We start from the raw sequence: 25018 nt of genomic DNA, 5'->3' as shown, positions 1-25018 counted from the left end.
CGCAGCACTGAGTAATAAATCGGACACTTTAATTTGCTAAACTTTCTCGCTTATTATTGCTGTTGTGTAGACATCAGCATCTCATTACAGAGACGAGAAGACAATCCGTCCTTTGAATCGAAATGAGATTACAGTAATCCATTTAAAATCAAATCATTCGTGTGGCTGTGTCTTTGACTAATATCTGTTAGCTCCATTTAAAAAAATCGACAAAATTTATCTTTTCTTTCACAATAATTTCTCCATTACTGCCTGAAATTCCCTCAACTTAATATTGGCCTTCTGGAGTGTGAAAAAGTGGCAGGGTTTCATCGAATCTCTACACTAGCGTGGAACGTTTATGCTGTTCGTGATTGCCATTGTGAGCATGGGTGGAATTGCAAGGATGTTTTGGGATTTGAAAGTTTGATATTTATTTTCATTTCTGACTTTCTATTTCCCGCATTTAAATTAACAAAGCTTATAGAGAAAAATTGAAATTGAGATTTAGTGAATAGTAGTTAGAGGAAAAGGGGGGTGTGAAAGGAGTATATAATATTAGATATATTAGGATTAATGAACAAATAGAGAATAGCAAATGAAATGTAGGGAAATACTGAAGGGGAGATTGACCAAGTAAAAAAAAAAAAAAAAAAAACGTACATAGCGGAATTGGGAGTATGTGTGTAGACGTGTACTGCAAATAATGTGTTATTGTAATAATATGTTAATGGTGGCACCGGATACAGAAATGTGAGGTACACCATTACATGTAAAGAAGTGCTGTGAAGAAATATATATCATATCATATCAATTAACAAAGCCGTGAATTTTCGTTAACTACTTCATGATCGCTTCCTCATTCCATGAGGACTGAAACACACGTTCATTAATGCACCTAGTTTTAGGCAATATCATCGCTCGAGAGTTTCTCGTGTTGCATACACTTAGGGATTTTTATATAAAATTGTTGCAATGTATCCTATTCGAGCCTAAAAATCCGAGGTCTGGTCATTACGGACAAATAGACTTATTTACTTACTTACAGCAACCGGCGTAGTTCAGTCGGTTAAGGCGCTTGCCTGCCGATTCGGAGTTGTGCTCGGGCGCGGTTCGATTCCCGCTTGGGCTGATTACTTGGTTGGGTTTTTTCCAAGGTTTTCCCCAACCATAAGGCAAATGTCAGGTAATCTATGGCGAATCGTCGGCCTCATCTCGCTATCACCAGTCCCATGGACGCTAAATAACCTCGTAGTTGATACAGCGTCGTTAAATAACCAAGTAAAATAAATAAAATACTTACCTATTTAGTAATTGTTTTTAATTGGCTATTGTACGACACTTTATAAACTGCTAAGGTTATCTAGCGTCTGAATGAGATGAGAATATGAAGATGGTAATACCAGCGAAATGAGTCCAGTGTCCAGCGTCGAAAGTTATCCAGCATTTGCTCTTAATGAGTTGAGGGAAAACCCCTGAAAAAAAACCCAACGAGGTGACTTGTCCCAACCAATATTTGAACCTGGCCTACTCATTTCACGGTCAGGCATGCTAACCGTTACTTCACAGCGGTGGACTGTTTAGTTATTTACTTATTTATTGGTTACTTAGTCACTTATTTGCCTATAACAGGGCAAAGCCCCAATTACAATAGACAGTACGATACTCGTAGTTAATTGTAACATAAAGGAAATGTCTTTTACAATGGTTAGTGAAATCGTCTTTACTGAACTGTAAAACACTGCTGTGTATGTATTTCGCGAAGTTCGCCCATCTGATACAACAATTTTACTAGACGTGCAAGTAGTTTACACTGGAAAATAGCGTAAACAGATCAGACACGAGCTCGGCTGCTCCACATCTTGTATGTTGTTGTAGTATTACAGAACGTGTAACGTGCGAAGCCCTAGAGTGCAGCTGTTTTCTATCGCAACATGTGGTAGGCTCGGCCCCAACCCATTACAGCGCTGACACGTTATTGTCGTGGTGGTACCAGGCTAATGAAACATGGTGCAAGCCCAACTGATCGGCTAGATGTTGGCGCGGCGTGTTATAGGACAAGCGCAAATACTTGCGAGGCGTTGGTACTGCCTGCGTTTAATTACAGTTGCTGAAATGCTATAATGAACAGATTTGATATAATTAATAAAAGTTAATCTCCTGAGATGAAGGTTTTGTGCAAATACAAATACAGAGGAAGAATGATAAGAGTATGTGTATGCGTTTGTTTTCTGTTTTATTGTATTTACATGTCTTAAGTGATGCAGGCGTTCTAAACAATTCTTCCGGAATGCGTTAAGAGCTCGAACACTACGCCGTAACCCATATCCTTGTAATAATTGTACAGAGGAAACGGTTTGACCTAAAATCATCTTCCTAACAGATGATAGTCCTAGGACTGTTCCGATCTACAATAGTAATATGCGTTACAAGAGCGGTATGTTGAAGTTTTCATGTTCGAGGAAAAGTTTGGAAAAGCGAAACGTAGTTGAGCTTTTTTAATTTCCGAGAATTGAAAGAAAACATACCGCACGTGTATCGTACATTATTTTGTGCGAAGATCGTTTATTACATGCCTGAAAGAGGAATTTCTAATTGGTTGCAATGAAATCTCCATCTTGGTTTCTGTTCAATGACGGCAAATTTGCAGAACAAAAATATCTATCTTCAACATTGTTGCTTTAAAATGTTTTCTGTGTTTACTATACTCCAGCAGGCCGTGATATACGTTTGTCTCCCCCCCCCCAGTCCATGATGAGCCTGGAATCTTGTTGATTTTTTCACGGCTTCCTTAATGTTACTTGCATCACGAATGCAGTAACTTTAGTGGAGTTGTAGAGTTTACTTAATTTTTGCAAATATTTAAAAACAATAATTAACAGTGCAATTTAGGTGAAATTGCAGTGGTAAGTTTCCAATTTATAATTATTACTATATTGAACGTCTCTAAAAATAATATGTTGAAAGTTTAAAGCAGTAATAGTAATATGCGTTACAAGAGCGGTATGTTGATGTTTTCATGTTCGAGGAAAAGATTGAAAAAGCGAAACGTAATTGAGCTTTTTTAATTTCCGAGAACATGAAAACAAACATACCGCTCGTGTATCGTACATTATTTTGTGCGAAGATCGTTTATTCCATACCTGAAAGAGGAATTTCTAATTAGATGCAATGAAATCTCCATCTTGGTTTCTGTTCAATGACGGAAACTTTTAAAAACTAAAATATCTATCTTCAACATTGTTGCTATAAAATGTTTTCTGTGTTTACTATATTCCAGCAGGCCGTGATATACGTCTGTCTTTTTTTTTTCTCCCAGTCTATAAATGCGAACTTAAAACAAACGGTAAGGTTATGTAATGATTTATTTTTCATTTTAATATTTTAACAATATTATTTATATAACATATTGCAGTAATAACATCGGCATCTGGAATCTTGTTGATTTTTTCACGGCTTCCTTAATGTTACTTGCATTACAAATGCAGTAACTTTTGTGGTGTTCTAGAGTTTACTTAATTTTTGCAAATATTTAAAAACAATAATTAACAGTGCAATTTAGGTGAAATTGCAGTGGTAAGTTTCCAATTTATAATTATTACTATGTTAAACGTCTCTAAAAATAATGTGTTAAAAGCCTAAAGCAGTAAAATGAATATGGCGCTTAAGCGGTAAGAAGAGGGAAATTGTTATGTGTGTTACGTTGGGAATACTGAATGTGGTATTTCACACTTACCGCGTATTGGTTTTGTGTGGAAAGCAAGCAAATACGCACGATCTCGCACAAAATGAATATGTCACTTAAGCGGTAAGAAGAGGGAAATTTTTGTGTGTTAGGTTGGGAATACTGAATGTAGAATTTTAGACTTGCCGCGGATTGGTTTTGTGCGGAAACCAAGCAAATACGCACGATCTCGCACAAAAGTTTTCCCGCCATCTCTTCACAGGGCGACCCAGTGATCTTTTTTTCCCCTGTTGGTCTGTAGTTCAATATCGCTCGAGAAATCCTTGTTCTAGGCATATGCTTGACATGGTGAAGCCAGTTGTACAGGTTCCATTCCCAGTTCTTGTAGGATGTATTCATTTCCTTTATGTTCCCATTTAGAGTAACCTGCTGTTCGGCACATAAACTCCATTTCATTGGCAGGAATTCTATTTTCATCGCTTTTTTGTAAGGTCCAAGCTTCGCTGCCATAACAAAAGACAGGTCTTACTAAGATCTTGTACAGACGAGTGCGGGTATGTTTCTGGACTAAAGAAGGTTTCATTATACTGTTGATAATGCCTGCAGATTTACTGAATTTAAAAATTTTTGTGAGATATTTAGATGGGGTAGAAAGGAAAGCTTGAAACTAAGATAATTGAATTCATTAACTCTTTCTAAAATGTTGCCATTGTACAGAAGGAACGGTTTGACCTAAAATCATCTTCCAAACAGGTGATAGTCCTAGAAGGACTGTTCCGGTTCACAAAAGTTTTCCCGCCATCTCTTCACATGGCGACCCAGTGATCTTTTCCCTGTTGGTCTGTAGTTCAAGATCGCTCGAGAAATCCTTGTTCTAGGCATACGCTTGACATGGTGAAGCCAGTTCTTTTGATATTGATGAATATACTGCAGTACAAGTTCCATTCCAGTTCTTGTAGGATGTCTTCATTTCCTTTATGATCCCATTTAGTGTATCCTCTGTTCGGTGCATAAACTTAATTTCACTGGCAGTAATTGTTTTTTTGTGAGATATGTAGATGAGGTAGAAAGGAAAGCTTGAAACCAAGGTAATTGAATTCATTAACCCTTTTTAAAATGTTACCATTTATACAAATTTTGCTTCGTACAGGTTCTTTGCCGCAGAATGCTATTATTTTCTTTTTTTTCCGTGGATATTTCCATGCGATATTTATCAGCTATTAATTTTAAACTATACACTGATAGTTGTAAATCATCTTCTGGGGTGGCTAGCAAAACCAAATCATCTGCAAGTCAGTACGTCCAAACAAAAATTTCGATTTATAGTTATATGACCATGTCTTGAGTTTCTAAATTCCTGTACAATTGCGTTCATATAAATATTGAATAAGAGGGGTGAGAGAGGAGATCCTTGTTTGACACAGGTAAAAATTTCCAACCAATCAGACATCTTATCAATTTTGACAAACATGAAAGTTTCTTGATATAGGTTAAACATATTTTCAATTATTTGTTGTGGAATATTATCACATACTAGTATTTCTATAAGTTTGTTGCGGTTTACGTGATCAAAAGCTTTCTTAAGATCAATAAATGACTGCCTCCGTGGTCTGTTGGTCAGCATGCTGGCTTCCAGATCAGGAGGTCCCGGGTTCGATTCCCGGTAGAAGAGGAATTCCCTGGGTGTCTAGAATCTGGAAATTTGTATGAATGTGAGTGTGATTGTGAGTGTGCCGGGTTAATATAAATTAACCAATCATCACAATATAAAAATACGTCAGGACTGTCGCTGGGCAGTAACCTGAACACATGTTTCAGCGTCACATTGTTGACAAGTAACTTCATCTGTTAGCACAACCATAAAGCATCTAATAGATGCTATAGAGTTACCAACAATGAAAAAAAAAAAAGATCAGTAAATGCAATATGTGTTTCTATATTAAATTCCCGATGTTTCTCTGTCAAAAGTTTCATTGTGAAGTATCCATCACAGCATGATCTCCCTTTCCTAAATCCTTTCTGTTCTTCTCCTAATATGTTCTCATAATATCTGTCTAATTTGGTTTCGATTATGTTGGAGACAATTTTACAACCGGTATTTACTAAACTGATTCCTCTAATTGACCTAAAATACGATTTTTTTTCGGACATACTTATAAATACATTCTTTTTATATCTGACAAGCTACTGAATTTCATAATTGAATAAATGCCCGACCGCCAACGCCCCCTTTGATAGCGATATCCATTTATTAGGCAATGCTGCACTCCTATGATTCGCGAGAGCTGTGAAACCGCTGAAGGCCATATGCAGGAGGTTTGCCGCGGAGAATACTGTTCTCCAACCAGAAGATAAACCGTGAAAGGAATGTGCTTACTATTGCGTCATCTATTGGTTGGGTCCACATCTGTGGAGTAACGGCAGCGCGTTTGGCCGCGAAACCAGGTGGCCCGGGTTCGAATCCCGGTTGGGGAAGTTACCTGGTTAAGGTTTTTTCCGGGCTTTTCCCTCAACCCAATACGAGCAAATGCTGGGTAACTTTCGGTGCTGGACCCCGGACTCATTTCACCGGCATTATCACCTTCATATCATTCAGACGCTAAATAACCTAGATGTTGATACAGCGTCGTAAAATAACCCAATAAAATAAAAAATCTATTGGTTGGCAAGTTGGTATAGCACTGGCCTTCTATGCCCAAGGTTGCGGGTTCGATCCCGGGCCAGGTCGATGGCATTTAAGTGTGCTTAAAGCGACAGGCTCATGTCAGTAGATTTACTGGCATGTAAAGGAACTCCTGCGGGACAAAATTCCGGCACATCCGGCGACGCTGATATAACCTCTGCAGTTGCGAGCGTCGTTAAATAAAGCATAACATCAACATCTATTGGAGCGAAGTAGATAGATAATATTAGAGTTATAACGTCAGTTTAAAAATCATGCGCTCGCCTGCATATGTTATTACCTGTATGGAGAGATTAAAAGGCCAGGAGATTAACGATGATCTAATTTTGTAACTAGGGTAGTGTTATGGTTTGTGCTTTGAGAGATAGCCAATAGAGATACGAGTACCCACATCTTATGACATCAACATTCATTCACAGCATCACCCCGCTTCGTCTTATTCCCTGGAGACTTTCTCGTGGTTGGAGTTCAGTAGTAAGCAAGCTTCTACTTAAAACACTGCATACAGAACTGTGTATAACCCTTCCGTGCCTGCAGGTGAAGTAGGTTTATAAACAAAGGGATATTTTAATAACAATACTAATAATAACTGCCCATGTTGCCGTTTCTCTTATTAAGGAGAAGTTAGATAAGCGAGTTGTAAATTTTATCGTTTCCAAGAGCGATGCGTCGAACATTGGTTATACCGACCATGTATGTAAAATACCCCCTTCCTGTATTTCTCAGAATTCACCGAAGAAATCGTAAACTGTTGTACGGATGTACCAGGCTGATAAGCGAAAGGCGAGGACGACTGTCAAGTGCGTCACAAAACGTTTCTTTCCTTTATTTATTGCTTCCACATGATGTATAAATGGGAATTTTGTATCTGTGTCGGATTTCAAAGGCTTCTCACAAGGGAGGTAGCGAAGGAGAATCGCGATAATTTAATGAAATGCATACCGAGTTACACAGACTGAAGGGGAGATTCCATGTTGACGACTAGCCATTTCTCCAAACAAATTACTTCGTAAAATGGCGCAATCGTCAGGTTCCTGTGAATGTAGTATACTGTAAGTCTAGTACGTACGTAATCTACAGACCAGCAGAATGGCCTAGGTTGTACACTATGCGTATGTATGAGGTCCTGGAATCGAATCTCACTTATTTTCAATTTTTCATATTTTATCGTAAATGTTAAAACTCATTTGCCATTCTTCAGAATTTTCGAGATGTGTTCAGAAGTGGATAAATCAATTAAATATACACCAAAAATTAGCGAATGAACTGAAATCTCTTTCGGAATAAGAGTTAGACCCTTATTTAGCGCGGGTATTAAAAATTGTGAAACTTGGACTCTCACTTTGAGAGAGGCGCTGAGATTAAGGGTGTTTGAGAATAAGGTTCTTAGGAAAATATTTGGGGCTAAGAGTTACAGGAGAATGGAGAAAGTTACACAACGCAGAACTACACGCATTGTATTGTTCACCTGACATAATTAGGAACATTAAATCCAGACGTTTGAGATGGGCAGGACATGTAGCACATATGGGTGAATCCAGAAATGCATATAGAATGTTAGTTGGGAGGCCGGAGGGAAAATACCTTTGGGGAGGCCGAGACCTAGATGGGAGGATAATATTAAAATGGATTTGAGGGAGGTAGGATATGATGGTAGAGACTGGATTAATCTTGCACAGGATAGGGACCGATGGCGGGCTTATGTGAGGGCGGCAATGAAACTGCGGGTTTCTTAAAAGCCATTTGTAAGTAAGTAATTTAGAAAAATTAAAAAATGACATGTGATTTGAGGAAATGTCTTTGATTACCTGTAAAGTCTACACAGGATTTGGGGTAATGGAATGAGTGTGTGCGCCTGCGTGCGTCTAATGCCTACCCACTTCACTTGCGTGATTCGGGTTCCGCATATTGCAGATAGATGGCGCGACTGTGACCCATTTTCAAGTTGCACACCACTTCGACGGGACACGCTGTGTATCTGTGGAGAGTTATGTCATGTATTAGGGTGAGTGTATGTGTAAGTGTTCGTAGAGTAGTATAGGGAATGAGTGAAGATGATGATGAAGATGAGGAAGGGAGAAGGGAATACCTGGTGCCGGCATGTAGACTACTCCTGTCGAATAACACCAAGGGGGCCGCCAGGCTTAACGTCCCCGTTCGATGGACGAATCACTACCAACAGTGACATTAGCCTTCTCTTCCTATGCATTGCGAAGAGATTTTGGATTTAACCCAGACATATTGGTGCACAATTTAGTGAATAGAAGTTGTACACCAACATCTCTCCTAGTCCCGAGGTAAAAATTTTACATAAAAACCTCTGATCCCGCTGCGAATCGAACCAGGTCAGCTAGTCTGGAGACAGACGCGCTACCACAGAGCTAACTCGGCGGACTAGGGTAATGTAATTAGGATATACAATTTGCTGTAAGATTCAAATGTGTATAATGAACGGAATTAAATAAGCTATGAATGAGTCAATCCTTCAACGACGACGATGATGATGATAATGATAATAATAATAATAATAGCAATAATAATAATAATAATAAAATAACAATAGCAATAACAATAACAGTAATAATAATAATAATAATAATAATAGCAATAATAGTAACAATAAAATAACAATAGCAATAACAATAACAGTAATAATAATAATAGTAATAATAATAATAATACAAATAACAGCAATAATAGTAACAATAACAATAATAAAATAATAATAGAAATAACAATAACAGTAATAATAATAATAATAATACAAATAACAGCAATAATAATAATAATAATAAAATAACAATAGCAATAACAATAACACAAACAGATAATAATAATAATAATAATAATAATAATAGCAATAATAATATAATAATAACAATAACAGTAATAATAATAGTAGTAATAATAATAATAATAACAGCAGCAATAACAGTAGTAGTAGTAGTAGTAATAATAATAATAATAATAATAATAATAATAATAATAATAATAGCAATAACAGTAATAATAATAATAATAATAGTAATAATAATAATACACTAAAACAGAATGACTATTAAAAGGACAAGTAAAGAACTGTTTTTGAACGATAGAAATAAACAATATTTTAAAATTCCTTTGCAGAACGAAAAGTTACATTTGTTCGGATGAAATTTCTGCATATTTAAAAGACAAAACTAAAACTCTTTCAGTCCTTTATCATCAGAATACACTGTTCTGTTAAATTGACTGAGCATACTGGGGATTAGATCAATGGCTTTCCTAAAACACGCTATTAAATGTTTCATATAAAACAATCTTTATCTCGAAAAGGAAGCAAAAACTAGCAAAATTGTACGAAACTTAAACTTTTTTTTTAATATCTCAAATAATAACCCACTGAAATTAATGACATTGCATACGGGCCACTCTGTATTTAATAATGTTAGATGAAAATCTTAAAAAGGGTAAGGATGCCTTAGATATCATTCGAATACACGACCATGACTTCCAAGCAAACGCAGAAGCTACGTCTTGAGTTTAGAGTAGGTCTACATCTAAGCCGGACCGCAACTTTACTGTTACGTCATTTAACGCCTTACATGCATTTATGCGCAGTAAAGAAAGTCGTGATGGCCACTACAAAGCTTGTGTTTTAAAAGGATGTCGCATGTAATGCACTGTCCTATTGTGACAACAAAGCCCTTTAAGGTACGTTTCAAGAATTGAAGGGCTCCCTGCAAAAAGGCGGTAGCTCCACTTTTACAAAGTTGTAAAAAACAACAGAAATATTATTAAAAATTTTCAAATTTTAACTGAACTTCTTTCCTTTCTCATCTAGGTACCTATGAGTTTCATTTCATCACTCACTGATTTATAGAATCAACAATTTAGGGGGTAAAATGTAAACACATAATGTAGCTATTTCAAATAAAAAGGTCTAATACAGTTTTGCTCGTTTTTGCTTCCTTTTCGAGATAGAAATTGTGTGTTTTGGGAAAGCCATTGATTTAATTCCCAATATGCTCAGTGAATTTAAGATAGCATTGTGCTATGATAGCCTAATGAATGATGGAAAGAATTTTAGTTTTGTCCTTTAAATGGTGAAGAAACTTGATGTGAACAAATGTACCGGTAACATTTTAAAATTCCTTTGCAGAACGAAAAGTTACATTCGTTCGGATCAAATTTCTGCACATTTAAAGGACAAAACTAAAATTCTTTCATTCATTTATTATCATAATGCACTGTTTTTTTATATTGGCTGGACAGTTTGGAAACTAAATCAATGGCTTTCCCAGACAATGATGTGAAATATTTCATATCGTCGTTATTTCTGCAATAACTCCTATGTGCAAAATATAAAATTTTTCAGTCGGAAGAAAAAACACATTTATTCATCCTATGGCAGCCGTACATAGGAGGCTGTGAATTCTTACATTTTCGAAACAAAGAAATATAATTACATATAGGAGATTTTATTATTTGCTGTATCATTATTTAAGTTATTTAATAGAGCAAAAATCTGAAAATCGATAAAATATGTCACATAGGAGTTAATACAGGAACAACGATATAATACAATTTTTACCTCGGAAAGGAAGTAAAAACGAGCAAAATTTTATTGACCTTTTTTGTTTCAAATATCTACAAGAATACTTACTTACTTACTGGCTTCTAAGGAACCCGGAGGTTCATTGCCGCCCTCACATAAGCCCGCCATTGGTCCCTATCCTGAGCAAAATTAAAGGCTGGTTGAAATCAATACAACTATGAAATCTACATCGACATGGAGAACTATTAATAATGGAATTCCTCAAGGATCAATATTAGGTCCCCTACTTTTTCTAGTGTTTATAAATGATCTTGCCCCCCTTATAAAAGATGTAGGTCATCCCATATTATTTGCAGATGACACAAATATAGTAATTACAGCCAATAACTCCAACACATTCCAATCTTCAACAGAGGAAATTCTCTTCAAAATATGTGACTGGTTCTCAGTCAATAAATTAGTATTAAATTGTAACAAAACTAACATAATTCAATTTAAATCCTGTCCAAATTCAACGTCGCAAATTTCTAGCGCAATAATTAACAATAGATCCCTATTAGAAACAACAACAACCAAATTTCTTGGCTTAAAAATCGATAATGTGTTAAATTGGAAAAATCATATTAAAGAAATTACCCCCAAACTAAATTCAGCTTGTTTTGCTATTAGATCTATGCAAAAGATAGTAAATATCAATACCTTAAAAACAATATACTTTGCATACTTCCACTCGGTAATGAGTTTTGGAATAATATTCTGGGGAAATTCCACAGATAGTAACAATATATTTCTATTACAAAAAAGAGTAATTAGAATAATAGTAGGTGCGAAATCTAGGGAGTCGTGTAGGACTATTTTCAAAAAACTATAAATAATGCCCATGGCTTGTCAGTATATCTTTTCATTAATAGTCTTCCTCGTATGTAATCGTGAAAACTTTGTAACTAATTCAACAGTTCATAGCATTAATACACGTCAAAAAAATGACTTTCATACTCCATCGGCAAGTCTATCGTGCTATCAAAAAGGAGTGCGTTATATGGCAGTAAAAAATTTTTAATAGCCTCCCTATCGATATAAAAAATGAAACTCAAAACATAAAATTATTTAGGGCAAAATTAAAGAAGTACCTAATTTCTCACGCCTTCTATTCTGTAGGTGAATTCATGACATTCAGTAACACTTCATGAAATTGATACTAAAACTTTGTGTTGTACTAGTAGACTATATTGTAAATCTCTTCTGTATATATTTCATCTAGACTGTGACTGTAAATTAAGATTTTATATTAGTATTAAGTTTTTTGACTTGTTCCATATTCTAGCTGTAAGCATGTATGAATACCATGGAATGTTAATAAATACAATACAATACAACATACCAGGAACGGAAGCGACAACGACAACGAGAACGGAAATAACGTTAAAATAAATATATTTAAATGTAAGCATTCACAATTAACTATTGTGAATGTTCACATTTAAATACATGTATTTTAATATTATTTCCGTTCTCGCTCTCGTTGTCGTTTTCATTCCCGGTTTATTGTGAACCAGCCTTAATCCATTCTCTATCATCATATCCCACCTCCCTCAAATCCATTTTAATATTATCTTCCCATCTACGTCTCGGGCTCCCTAACCGCTGCAACCGCCACGCATGGCAAGCGATTTTCAACCGTCGGAACAAAAATTCATAATTGTATTAACTTAATTATACATAGGTCTTTTAGATACCGTAATAAAATTTGGGAGATGGGTTAAGAACAAGATTTTCTTCAATACGAATGAAATTCGAATGAATTTAAATTGCTCATTCGAATATAAAAGTATTTATTTTTTTCAATGGAGTGTTTTTATGAGCATTCCTTAATATTATTCTAATTAGACTTTAAGGTATTAAAATATGATTATTCAGATTTATAATAGCGTCTCTTGAGTTTCGATGACACTTCATATAGGGTGTCTAGAACATTTTAAATTATGGATAACATGTAACTGTCACCCATTTTTTAATCATCCGTATGATTAAAATATTAAAGATATCACGGTCATAGTTGGCAGTTTAATTTATTTTTATAATAATATTCATAGATTTCAAAAAGGCATATGACTCGGTTAAGAGGGAAGTATTATATGATATTCTTATTGAATTTGGTATTCCCAAGAAACTAGTTGGATTAATTAAAATGTGTCTCAGTGAAACATACAGCAGAGTCCGTATAGGTCAGTTTCTATCTGATGCTTTTCCAATTCACTGCGGGCTAAAGCAGGGAGATGCACTATCACCTTTACTTTTTAACTTCGCTCTAGAATATGCCATTAGGAAAGTTCAGGATAACAGGCAGGGTTTGGAATTGAAAGGGTTACATCAGCTTCTTGTCTATGCAGATGACGTGAATATGTTAGGAGAAAATACACAAACGATTAGGGAAAACACGAAATTTTACTTGAAGCAAGTAAAGCGATCGGTTTGGAAGTAAATCCCGAAAAGACGAAGTATATGATTATGTCTCGTGACCAGAATATTGTACGAAATGGAAATATAAAAATTGGAGATTTATCCTTCGAAGAGGTGGAAAAATTCAAATACCTTGGAGCAACAGTTAAGAATATAAATGACACTAGGGAGGAAATTAAACGCAGAATAAATATGGGAAATGCGTGTTATTATTCGGTTGAGAAGCTCTTATCATCCAGTCTGCTGTCGAAAAATCTGAAAGTTAGAATTTATAAAACAGTTATATTACCGGTTGTTCTGTATGGTTGTGAAACTTGGACTCTCACTCTGAGAGAGGAACATAGGTTAAGGGTGTTTGAGAATAAGGTGCTTAGGAAAATATTTGGGGCTAAGCGGGATGAAGCTACAGGAGAATGGAGAAAGTTACACAACACAGAACTGCACGCATTGTATTCTTCACCTAACATAATTAGGAACTTAAAATCCAGGCGTTTGAGATGGGCAGGGCATGTAGCACGTATGGGCGAATCCAGAAATGCATATAGAGTGTTATTTGGGAGACCGGAGGGAAAAAGACCTTTAGGGAGGCCGAGACGTAGATGGGAGGATAATATTAAAATGGATTTGAGGGAGGTGGGGTGTGATGATAGAGACTGGATTAATGTTGCACAGGATAGGGACCGATGTCGGGCTTATGTGAGGGCGGCAATGAACCTTCGGGTTCCTTAAAAGCCATTTGTAAGTAAGTAAGTAATAAAATTATTATATTAAAAGCCAAAAAAAAAAAAAAAAACCATGACATCACTTGCATATTCTTAAAATTTTGTATGGAATCACCCAGCTCGAAAATTGTGACTAGTAAAGATATGCTGTAAAAACTGTAATAAATAGGTATAAAAACCTTTGATAATTCACTATTTGATTATTAAAATTTCATATCCCAAACCAGTAAAACATGTGGGAAATTATTTATGAAAGTAATATCTGATTTTTGACATACGACAGTACTTTACTGGGGTGTCATGTTTGAAATAATGTCCCTCTACTTTTGTCCACTACAGTTGACTGTTGCTTGGTTACTGATTATGACATAATACACATGACGTAGGAATATATATTACTACTATAAACAAAATATAGGTTCCCGATGTTCAATTCTGAGCGGCAACTTCCAGCACTTGTTTTTATGTTCACGACGTCATAAATTTGTTTGCTGAGTCTAACCAAAAACGCCATTCTAACTATTCCTTTCCGAATGCCTATGCCAATGTTTGAATTTCGCACCCAGTACTTTAATATTTTTTTTATTTATGTCCGTTTTTAAAAACGTATTATTTTGTTACGTAAACAAGCAAATATTGAATTTACCTGTTAACAATAATTCTGAGAAGGTTTCGTCGAGAAAGTTGCTGGAACTGTGGCCAATTGGTCGCAAATTCATTCATTCAACATCATGACGATACTGCCCTCCAAACCAAAACTCCTGTACAGAAGTTGCAAGAATGAATATGTAATGTATTATAATTGGAGAAAAATTCGTTCCGGCACTGAGAGTCGAACCCAGGACCTCCCAGCTTGGCGATCGATCCCGGCATAGCTCAGTTGGCATGTGCACCCAGCGCGCTAAGCTGGGATGTCCTGGGTTCGATCCCTGGTGCAGGAACGAATTTTTCTCCAATTATATGTATGTACTGTTGCCTATATGAGTTAATAAAGTGCACAACTCTTGTTGAAATAATTATGCCTAATATTGCACTCGGCGAAGATTCTCTTGCGAATACTGTACAGAATACTGTGCGCAGTACAGAAAAAGCGTTCCAATACAATCCGAACCAGTCCTGAACCGGAAACATGTACTGCAGTCGGGCGTTCCAACAAGCTTTTGACACGGGTTCGGAACGGTCAGAAATAGTCCGCGGATTGAGGCATGTACGGAAGAGTACGCAAGACGCGCATGCGCATAAGCTCACCAACGTCTCCTGGATACTGAAGAAAGACACGATCGACTGTTCACATCAATGAGGTTAAAGATGAAAAGTGACAGTGCAGACGAATAATAAAACTAGAGATTTAATTTAAATTTTCGCCAAAAAGAAAGGGAATGGAAATTATTTGGGTATTGAAATAGTAAATTACAATTTCAACAGAAAACCACAATTCCAAGTCACACAGAGATTGTGTGCACTCGTTGTGGGTCTCTGGCGTTTCGTCAGTCCACGCGAGTTGTGTGGATATAAAGGGAAAAGTTGGAACGGTGTCGGGTGGAGTTCCCGGGTAGCTCAGTGGTAGAGCGCTGGTACGTTAAACCAGAGGTCCCGGGTTCGATACCCGTCCCCGGAACAATTTTTCCCTTGAAATTATTCAAATCTGCTTTACAGGGAGCTCACCTGAAAGACTAGATTTGCATAATATATACGTCACTGTGTACGTTAACAGAAAACCACAATTCCAAGTCACACAGAGATTGTGTGCACTCGTTGTGGGTCTCTGGCGTTTCGTCAGCCCACGCGAGTTGTGTGGATATTTAGGGAAAAGTTGGAACGGTGTCGGGTGGAGTTCCCGGGTAGCTCAGTGGTAGAGCGCTGGTACGTTAAACCAGAGGTCCCGGGTTCGATACCCGGCCCCGGAACAATTTTTCCCTTGAAATTATTCAAATCTGCTTTACAGGGAGCTCACCTGAAAGACTAGATTTGTATAATAAATAACGTATATAAATTAATAATTAAAAAAAGAACTATTTTTAGATGAGAGCCCTCAAGTATACGACACTGAATTAGCGGAATTCTTGACTTCCATATTTTTTGTCATCTTTGATCGAAATTCTATTTTCTGCAATTAGAATTAGCTGCGAAACGATAATAATTAAGCATCCCGTTCTTAACAAAGATGATCACAGTTATAGCATCTCTGGATTTAGTACATAACGATCAGCGAAAGCGTTCCAACAGCGTCCAGTCAGTTTCAATCCCATAGCAGATGCTCAACTAGCGCATGTGCATAAGATGGTACAGGAACCGTACATGAACTGATCCATGAACCGCTTGTTGGAACGAACCTTACAACGAACTTAAGGAATTACACAAAACTGTGGATGTTTGACGAAAACGGATTTCATTTTTGCAGAGAGCGTGAAAAAATTATTCGAAATGATCCTTCGTCATGTAAAGCGCCAAAACATGAAAATCCTGTGAAATCAATAAATTAAATATCTTCAAGATTTTCCTTTTCATTATATCTCACTGGCGATTAAATCAAGCCTCAAGGGCGATGACGGGATTTTTCTCGTTACCATATCGGCAGCAGGGTTCGCTCAACCATCTGTAAAATTGAATATAGGCTCTTTCACGGAGGTAAAAAACAGTCGGAGTGTGGCGCCGACCTCACAACCTCATTCTAGTGCCGAGGTTAAAAAAGCACGGAGTTCTACCTCCACGTATATTCATGTGGTTTAAAGGAGATACCTTCACCTAGTCAATGTGTTTCACAAAGAGCTCTACTGCAGTGATAACACTGCAGTATTGCTGTTCTTTGTAGTCTGCGCGGGTTGTTCGGGTGAGTTTTTTTAAACAAACTCTGCCAAGTGGTAGCAGGTGTCAAAAGGAAAAAGTTTTCCTAATGAACCCGTATGCGGCGGGCTCCAGTACGACGCTACCTGCCCTTAAAACTGTCCCACCTGAACGGAGGACTAAAAAACGTAAAATTCTACAAGTTGGCCACCACGCTCCGTAGTGGGGTTGGGTTGACAGGCTTTCAGAATGTAAATAAGGGACTGATTAATATCTATTGAATTTTATTTACGTTCAAGATTTATAGGTTCTATAATATGGATTACAGGCCTGTCTTATACACGATGAAACGTAAGTAATGTCATTAATTTCAGGGGGTTATTCCTTGAGATATTTCAAACGAAATAGTTTAATACAACTTTGCTCGTTTTTGCGTCTTTTTCGAAACTATTACACTTTTACTACGTCATACTACTTTTGATCAATAAAACTGTACGGAACGACGTGTTTCAACCAATCATGGCTGCTTATCCTACAATTTTTATCACCTCCCTAGCATTTGTTTCTTTGTTTGCCAACATTGTACTTTCAATACTTGTACCTTTTACAATTATTTATGTTTATTTCATCATCCTTAATTAAAACTTTTCTATTATTTATCTTGTTTATATTATCCAGGTTATGTTATAGCTTCTGCTGTATAAGATTATGGATAGTCACGTATCAGAGATTAATACATACAGGGTGATTCACGAGGATTTACCGTCGCTTATGAAGTTTATTTCCGAAGACACTCTGAGCAAAAAATGCCATATAAACATTTGTCCTAATCTCAATATTTTCAGAGTTCTGTGTTGTGTAACTTTCTCCATTCTCCTGTAACTTCATCCCTCTTAGCCCCAAATGTTTTTCTAAGCACCTTATTCTCAAACACCCTTAACCTCTGTTCCTTTCTCAAAGTGAGAGTCCAAGTTTCACAACCATAAAGAACAACCGGTAATATAACTGTTTTATAAATACCAACTTTCAGATTTTTTGACAACAGACTGGATAATAAAAGCTTCTCAACCGAATAATAGCAGGCATTTCCCATATTTATTCTGTGTTTAATTTCCTCCCGAGTATCATTTATATTTGTTAATGTTGCTCCCAGGTATTTGAATTTTTCCACCTCTTCAAAAGATAAATTTCCAATTTTTATATTTCCATTTCGTACAATATTCTCGTCACGAGACATAATCATATACTTTGTCTTCTCGGGATTTACTTCCAAACCTATTTCTTTACTTACTTCAAGTAAAATTCCCGTATTTTCCCTAATCGTTTGTGGATTTTCTCCTAACATATTCATGTCATCCGCATAAACAAGCAGCTGATGTAACCCGTTCAATTCCAAACCCTCTCTGTTATCCTGGACTTTCCTAATGGCATATTCTAGAGCAAAGTTAATTAGTAAAGGTGATAGTGCATCTCTTTGCTTTAGCCCAGAGTGAACTGGATCTGACAGAAATTGACCTATACGAACTCTGCTGTATGTTCGAGTTTTGATTTTCTCTAGGTAAATCAAAATCTTTAGTGAGATTGCTATAGATAAAAATTGTTTTAAATTAAACATTTCATAACTTGTTTTCGGAAAGCCAATGATTGAACTTCCAATATGCTGAGTCAGTTTAAGAGAGCAGTGTACTATGATAATAAATTATTGAAAGAATTTTGGTTCTGCTTTTTTTAATTTTCAGAACTTTAATTCGAAAAAAAAATGTAACATTGTAAAATTTATTTGCAGAACGAAAAGTTACAGTCAGTGGCAAATTTCAAGACAAGGTTGATAAACCCAAACTCTCCTTCACAAAATCTCCGTGAAAAGTGTTGAGTAATATAAAAGCAATGCAGCTTAAGAGCATAACACAACGGTAAACGTAGGAATAAGAAATACCTAAAAGGAGAAACAACTCGCTCTTAACAGAAGATAACTATGCACCAATGCAGTGGTGGTGCACTTCAGAAGTGGTTTGTCAATGACTTCTCCTATTACCAGTGTAAACTTATGCATTCCCGCTAGTCTGTAAACTGACCCGATTTTTTGCTTAGCATAAATTGCATTCTATATCACTTTATTGCCTGGAGAGAGGGAACAGAGGCCTCCACTTGCACCTCCAAGCATAACAGTGTGTGACGTCACCGCGCATCGACTTTCTCAAGCCGCCTGCAGTGGAAAGTGAGCAAAGAAAGCAAAGTCACGAAACCCAACACTCCATTCAGATTCACTGCGCCACCTAGGCCGGAATTACGTGCAGATCGTGAGGAGAAGGGGTTAGGTTTGGTATTTTCAGCTGCTCATGAATAGATAGATTCCTGTTATGTATACAGAACCAAATACTGAAAACATCCATGCAACGTGACCGGTCTGGGAGGGTCTCTGGAGGTCTCAGTTTTCCGGCCTCCCTCTGAGGGGATTTGAAGTATAGTTTAATGATTTTAAGCTAGGTACTTACAACAAATCCAACTTCAGAAAACTGAATTAAGAATTGACGAATCCTTTGTTCTCAGTCATAAATCGTACAAATTAAGGGGCCACTATGGTGAAATAATGCTGAAAAATAAGAAAATTCGGGCCTCGACATAGCTCTGATGGTAAAAGCTCTTAGCGCGCCAAGCTGAGAGTCCTGGATTTGATTCCTGGTGCCGGAAGGAATTTTTCTCTATTAATAAGAATCTACGTGATGACTACGCTAAGTATTGATTACCAATAACTGACGGAGAATTCCATACTTGCTTCGAACAGATTTTTTTTTTTCCGATTTTTAACTACAAAATTACATTTTCTTATGAATGTATCACAACAATTGTTACAAATCACGCCACTCTTGTAAATTCTTTAAGACTGTACATTAGGATGCATAATTAAACTGTAAAGAATTAAGTTCCGAAAGTCGTATGATTTGTAACAATTTTTGTTTTTTTTTTTTTTATCTTATTGGGTTATTTTACGACGCTGTATCAACATCTAGATTATTTAGCGTCTGAATGATATGAAGGTGATAATGCCGGTGAAATGAGTCCGGGGTCCAGCACCGAAAGTTACCCAGCATTTGCTAGTATTGGGTTGAGGGAAAACCCCGGAAAAAACCTCAACCAGGTAACTTGCCCCGACAGGGTTTCGAACCCGGGCCACCTGGTTTCGCGGCCAGACGCGCTGGCCGTTACGCCACAGGTGTGGACACAATTTTTGTGTTAAGTGCGTAAGAATGTCATTTTTAATTGAAAATTGAAAAATAAAATCTATGCAAAGCAATTAACAACACATATTTAGCTTCAAAACACTAGCCAATTAAAGGAATGACACTTCTGAATACTTCATTCTCTATTTGTAATATTTTTTTACCCGTAAAATTAAAGAAAAAAGGTACTTTTAATAACTTCAAATTCATGTAACTTTGAAAATATTGAGATTAGGACAAATGTTTATATGACATATTTTTGCTCAGAATGTCTTCGGAAATAAGCTCCGTAAGGGACGGTAAATCCTCGTGAATCATCCTGTATAATTCACCATCGGCCCCTATCCTGTGCAAGATTAATACAGTCTCGATCATCATAACCCACCTCCCTCAAATCCATTTTAATATTATCCTTCCATCTACGTCTCGGCCTCTCCAAAGGTCTTTTTCTCCCCGGCCTCCCCACTAACACTCTATATGCATTTCTGGATTCGCCCATACGTGTTACATGCCCTGCCCATCCCAAATGTCTGGATTTAATGTTCCTAAGTCCGTATAGGCCAGTTTCTATCTGATGCTTTTCCAACTCAGTGCGGGCTAAAACAAGGAGATGCATTATCACCTTTACTTTTTAACTTCGCTCTAGAAAAGTTCAGGATAACAGAGAGGGTTTGGAATTGAACGGGTTACATCAGCTTCTTGTCTATACGAATTACGTGAATATGTTAGGAGGAAATCCACAAACGATTAGGGAAAACGCGGAAATTTTACATGAAGCAAGTAAAGCGATAGGCTTGGAAGTGAACCCCGAAAAGACAAAGTATATGATTATGTCTCGTGACCAGAATATTGTACGAAATGGAAATATAAAAATTGGAGATTTATCTTTTCAAGAGGTGGAAAAATTCAAATATTGGAGCAACAGTAACAAACATGAATGACACTCGAGAAGAAATTAAACGCAGAATAAATATGGGAAATGCGTATTATTATTCGGTTGAGAAGCTTTTGTCATCTAGTCTGCTGTCAAAAAATCTGAAAGTTAGAATTTATAAAACAGTTATATTACCGGTTCTTCTGTATGGTTGTGAAACTTGGACTCTGACTTTGAGAGAGGATCAGAGATTAAGGATCTTTGAGAATAATGTGCTTGGGAAAATATCTAGGGCTAAGAGGGATCAAGTTACAGCTGAATGGTGAAAGTTGCATAATGCAGAATATAATAATAATAATAATAATAATAATAATAATAATAATAATAATAATAATGATAATAATTAATAATAATGCGATATTCGTTATTAGGTTGGTTTTATTAATTATTACTTATTTCCCTATTCACGATATAGTGTCAATAGTCAGCGCCTCGAAATTTTGGTTTTCCCTAGATAAATTTATTCGCAACTAAAGTTGAAATCAAACTCTGTCATGACATCACCTATCACTTATTCTGAATGTAAAATAACGTGGTAGAAGGGAAAGAAGAAATCGTTCTGGTCTCGAACTCGGAAGTTCTCCATTAATAGTCCCGCGTTCAACCTCTGAGCTATCGGAAATTTTGACGGAAGTAGGAAGGAGGTTTGCACTACGTAAAGAAAGAACGGTGTCAATAACTCAAGAACCTTAGAACGTTATATAATATTTACAATTCATTTTACATCAGCCTCCATCCGAAGCCGAATTAGAAAGTTTTTTTTAAACCCAGAAACGTGCTCGAAAGATGATTCTCCCAAGTCCCTCAGATGCTACATTGGCCTACTGCAGAAAAATCAGTCGACAAATTGAATTCAGGGGCGGTCTGGCTGTAGGGAAGATCCTTAGCTTTCCTTAGACCTCGGACGCTTTTCATCAAAAGAGAGGCCTCCTGCCCATGCGAGTCACGTCCCCGCTGTCCGGAAGAGCTGCGAACCTGCATTACACAAGTGTGCGTTTATTACTCATCCGACCTTCGCGATAGTCATTATTCCCCACACGATTTCATGTTTATAAATACTGCCGGCCACGTGCACGCTGGGATGAATGAAGGATATCACAATGGCCTGTTCCATTCATCATTGTAGCGCTCTACAACGAGGAACAATACATCTACCATACATAGAGACTGTCAATCCGGGGTTGCGATGGGGCGAGGGTTCCATCCCCGCTTGGGCTGATTACCTGGTTGTTTTTTCCCAGGTTCTCCCCAACCGTAAGGTGAATGTCAGGTAAGCTATGGCGAATCCTCGGCCTCACCTCGCCAAATACCATCCACGCTAAATAACCTAAAAATTGAATAATTTCAAGGAAAAATTGTTCCGGGCAGGGTATCGATCCCGGGACCCTTCGCTTACCGCGCGAACGCTCTACCGACTGAGCTACCCCAGGAACTATACACGACACCGTCACAATTTTTCCTTTATATCCACACAACTCACATAAGCTGACAAGACGCCGGAATTCAACTATGAGTGCAGACAAATGCTGTGTGACTTAAATTGTGGCTTTATGTTAACGTACCTCCAGTAACGAATGTATTATACAAATCTGGCTTTCAGGTAGTAGCTCCCTGTAAAGCAGGTTTGAATAATTTCAAGGAAAAATTGTTCCGGGGCCGGATATCGATCCCGGGACCTTTCGCTTACCGCGCGAACGCTCTACCGACTGAGCTACCCCAGGAACTATACACGACACCGTCACATTTTCTTTAGCGGATTATTTTACGATGCTGTGGTTATCTGGCGTCTGAATGATAATTATAAAGGTGATAATGCCGGTAAAATGAGTCCAGGGACCAACGCCAGCATATGATCAGGAAGTAACCTCGGAAAAAGCCTCAACCAGCTAACTTGTCCCAATCGGGATTTGAATACGGACCCGCTCCTTTCACAATCAGGCTACTTCACAGCGGTGCACAAAATCAGTGTTACTTACCTCCTCACACTCCCCTTCGAAACGTCAAACACACCCCTATATTTTGATACCGTACTTAAATATCAAATAAACTATGAATATTATTCATTTCTTCCAATAATAATAGTAATAATAATAATAATAATAATAATAATAATAATAATAATAGTATGTATATTATAAATAATATGGTCGACCTGGTTGGCGAGTTGGTATAGCGCTGGCCAAGGTTGCGGGTTCGATCCCGGGCCAGGTCGATGGGATTTAAGTGTGCTAAAAATGCGACAGGCTCATGTCAGTAAATTTACTGACATTTAAAAGAATTCCTGCGGGACAAAATTCCGGTACATCCGGCGACGCTGATATAACCTCTGCAGTTGCGAGCGTCGTTAAATAAAACATAACATTAACTTTAAATAATATGGGATGAACATAATTGTAGACAAACGAAGGCCACAATTACTGCAACGAAATTAAAGAAGGTAAACGTGAGAATACTAAATGAGGCAGTAGAACAAGTGGACAGCTTCAAATACTTGGGGTGTACTATAAGCAGTAACATGAGCTGCTGCCAGGAAGTCAAAAGAAGGATAGCAATGGCAAAGGGTGCTTTTAATAAAAAAGGAGCATCTTCTGCGGACCTCTAGAAAAAGAACTAAGGAAAAGATTAGTGAAGTGCTTTGTGTGGAGTGTGGCATTGTATGGCGTAGAATCTTGGACATTACGACAAAGTGAAGCGACTAGAAGCATTTGAAATGTGAATATGGAGAAGAACGAAGCGCGTGAAATGGACAGACAAAATAAGAAATAAAGCTGTGCTAGAAAGAGTGGGCGAAGAGCGTGAACTTTTCATGCAGTGCCAGCATCATCCTTAGCTGGATTTATTTTGGCGTGCACATTCCAATCAAATCAAGAAGTTTTCTTCGTTTTCTGGTTCCACATCTTGCATATACGAAGGTTAGGTTTGGTTAGTTTAGATTTTTATTAACCTAGTCCGCGCATGCGCAATTTGATCTCACAGCCAAGTTCCTCCTGTCCTGCGCCGCACATCGGAATCTGTGGTGCCGTGATATTCGGGTCAAAGGATGCAGCAGAACGCAAGCACGTGAATTGCGAACAGATGAGGAGGCTGCATATTAACAGAGAGAAGGAAAGGTAAGAAAGATAGGAAAGTTACACTGATGCTTCGAATATATCTCCTCCAGGGTCAAAGAATACAGAATCCTGTGCTATTGAGTGGCACACCGATCCTTGTGGAATCGAAACAGATTTACGCGCTGAATAAAAAATAAATGATATGCGAAAACCGCAAAAACCTTAATTTCGTGGCTACTGCGTTTCATATTTCATTCTTTGTTTAGAAAAAGGTTATTTCGCGTTCACGATCAATTTAGCGTTCACGATCAATTTAGCGTTCACGATCAATTTCGCGTTCACGATCAATTTAGCGTTCACATCAATTTAGCGTTCACGATCAATTTCGCGTTCACGATCAATTTAGCGTTCACGATCAATTTAGCGTTCACGATCAATTTCGCGTTCACGATCAATTTCGCGTTCACGATCAATTTCGCGTTCACGATCAATTTAGCGTTCACGATCAATTTAGCGTTCACGATCAATTTCGCGTTCACGATCAATTTCGCGTTCACATCAATTTAGCGTTCACATCAATTTAGCGTTCACGATCAATTTCGCGTTCACGATCAATTTAGCGTTCACGATCAATTTAGCGTTCACGATCAATTTCGCGTTCACGATCAATTTCGCGTTCACGATCAATTTAGCGTTCACATCAATTTAGCGTTCACGATCAATTTCGCGTTCACGATCAATTTCGCTACACTTCGCGGTTTCAAAACTTGATATGACGTAAATACCAGATCACTTATCTGTGGCGCGTTAAGTATACCTCTCCACAGAACATCTCGTTATTCATCATCTTTTACAGTATCCACCTCGCGACAATGGAATTCCCTGTCACAAAGTATTAAAGGCTGCAAGACAATAAACACTTTTAAAAACAGCTTAAAAGATAACCTTCTTAGCATTACACTG

At 37.3% G+C, this 25018-nt stretch overlaps 1 protein-coding gene and 1 non-coding gene across 4 annotated transcripts in view; both read right to left on the bottom strand.

Moving 5' to 3' along the window:
* LOC138706674 (uncharacterized) overlaps positions 1-25018 on the bottom strand; it is a 399695-nt gene that overhangs the window by 311606 nt on the left and 63071 nt on the right. The gene's annotated exons all lie outside the window — the stretch shown is intronic.
* On the bottom strand, positions 22654-22727 carry TRNAT-GGU (transfer RNA threonine (anticodon GGU)). The gene has a single exon. It is a non-coding gene; the product is annotated as a tRNA-Thr (tRNA).

The sequence above is a fragment of the Periplaneta americana genome, chromosome 9, assembly GCF_040183065.1.
Source record: "Periplaneta americana isolate PAMFEO1 chromosome 9, P.americana_PAMFEO1_priV1, whole genome shotgun sequence".
In the NCBI taxonomy this organism is placed as follows: domain Eukaryota; kingdom Metazoa; phylum Arthropoda; class Insecta; order Blattodea; family Blattidae; genus Periplaneta; species Periplaneta americana.
Note: the sequence above shows the minus strand (reverse complement) of the source record. Positions and strands in the feature narration are given on the sequence as shown.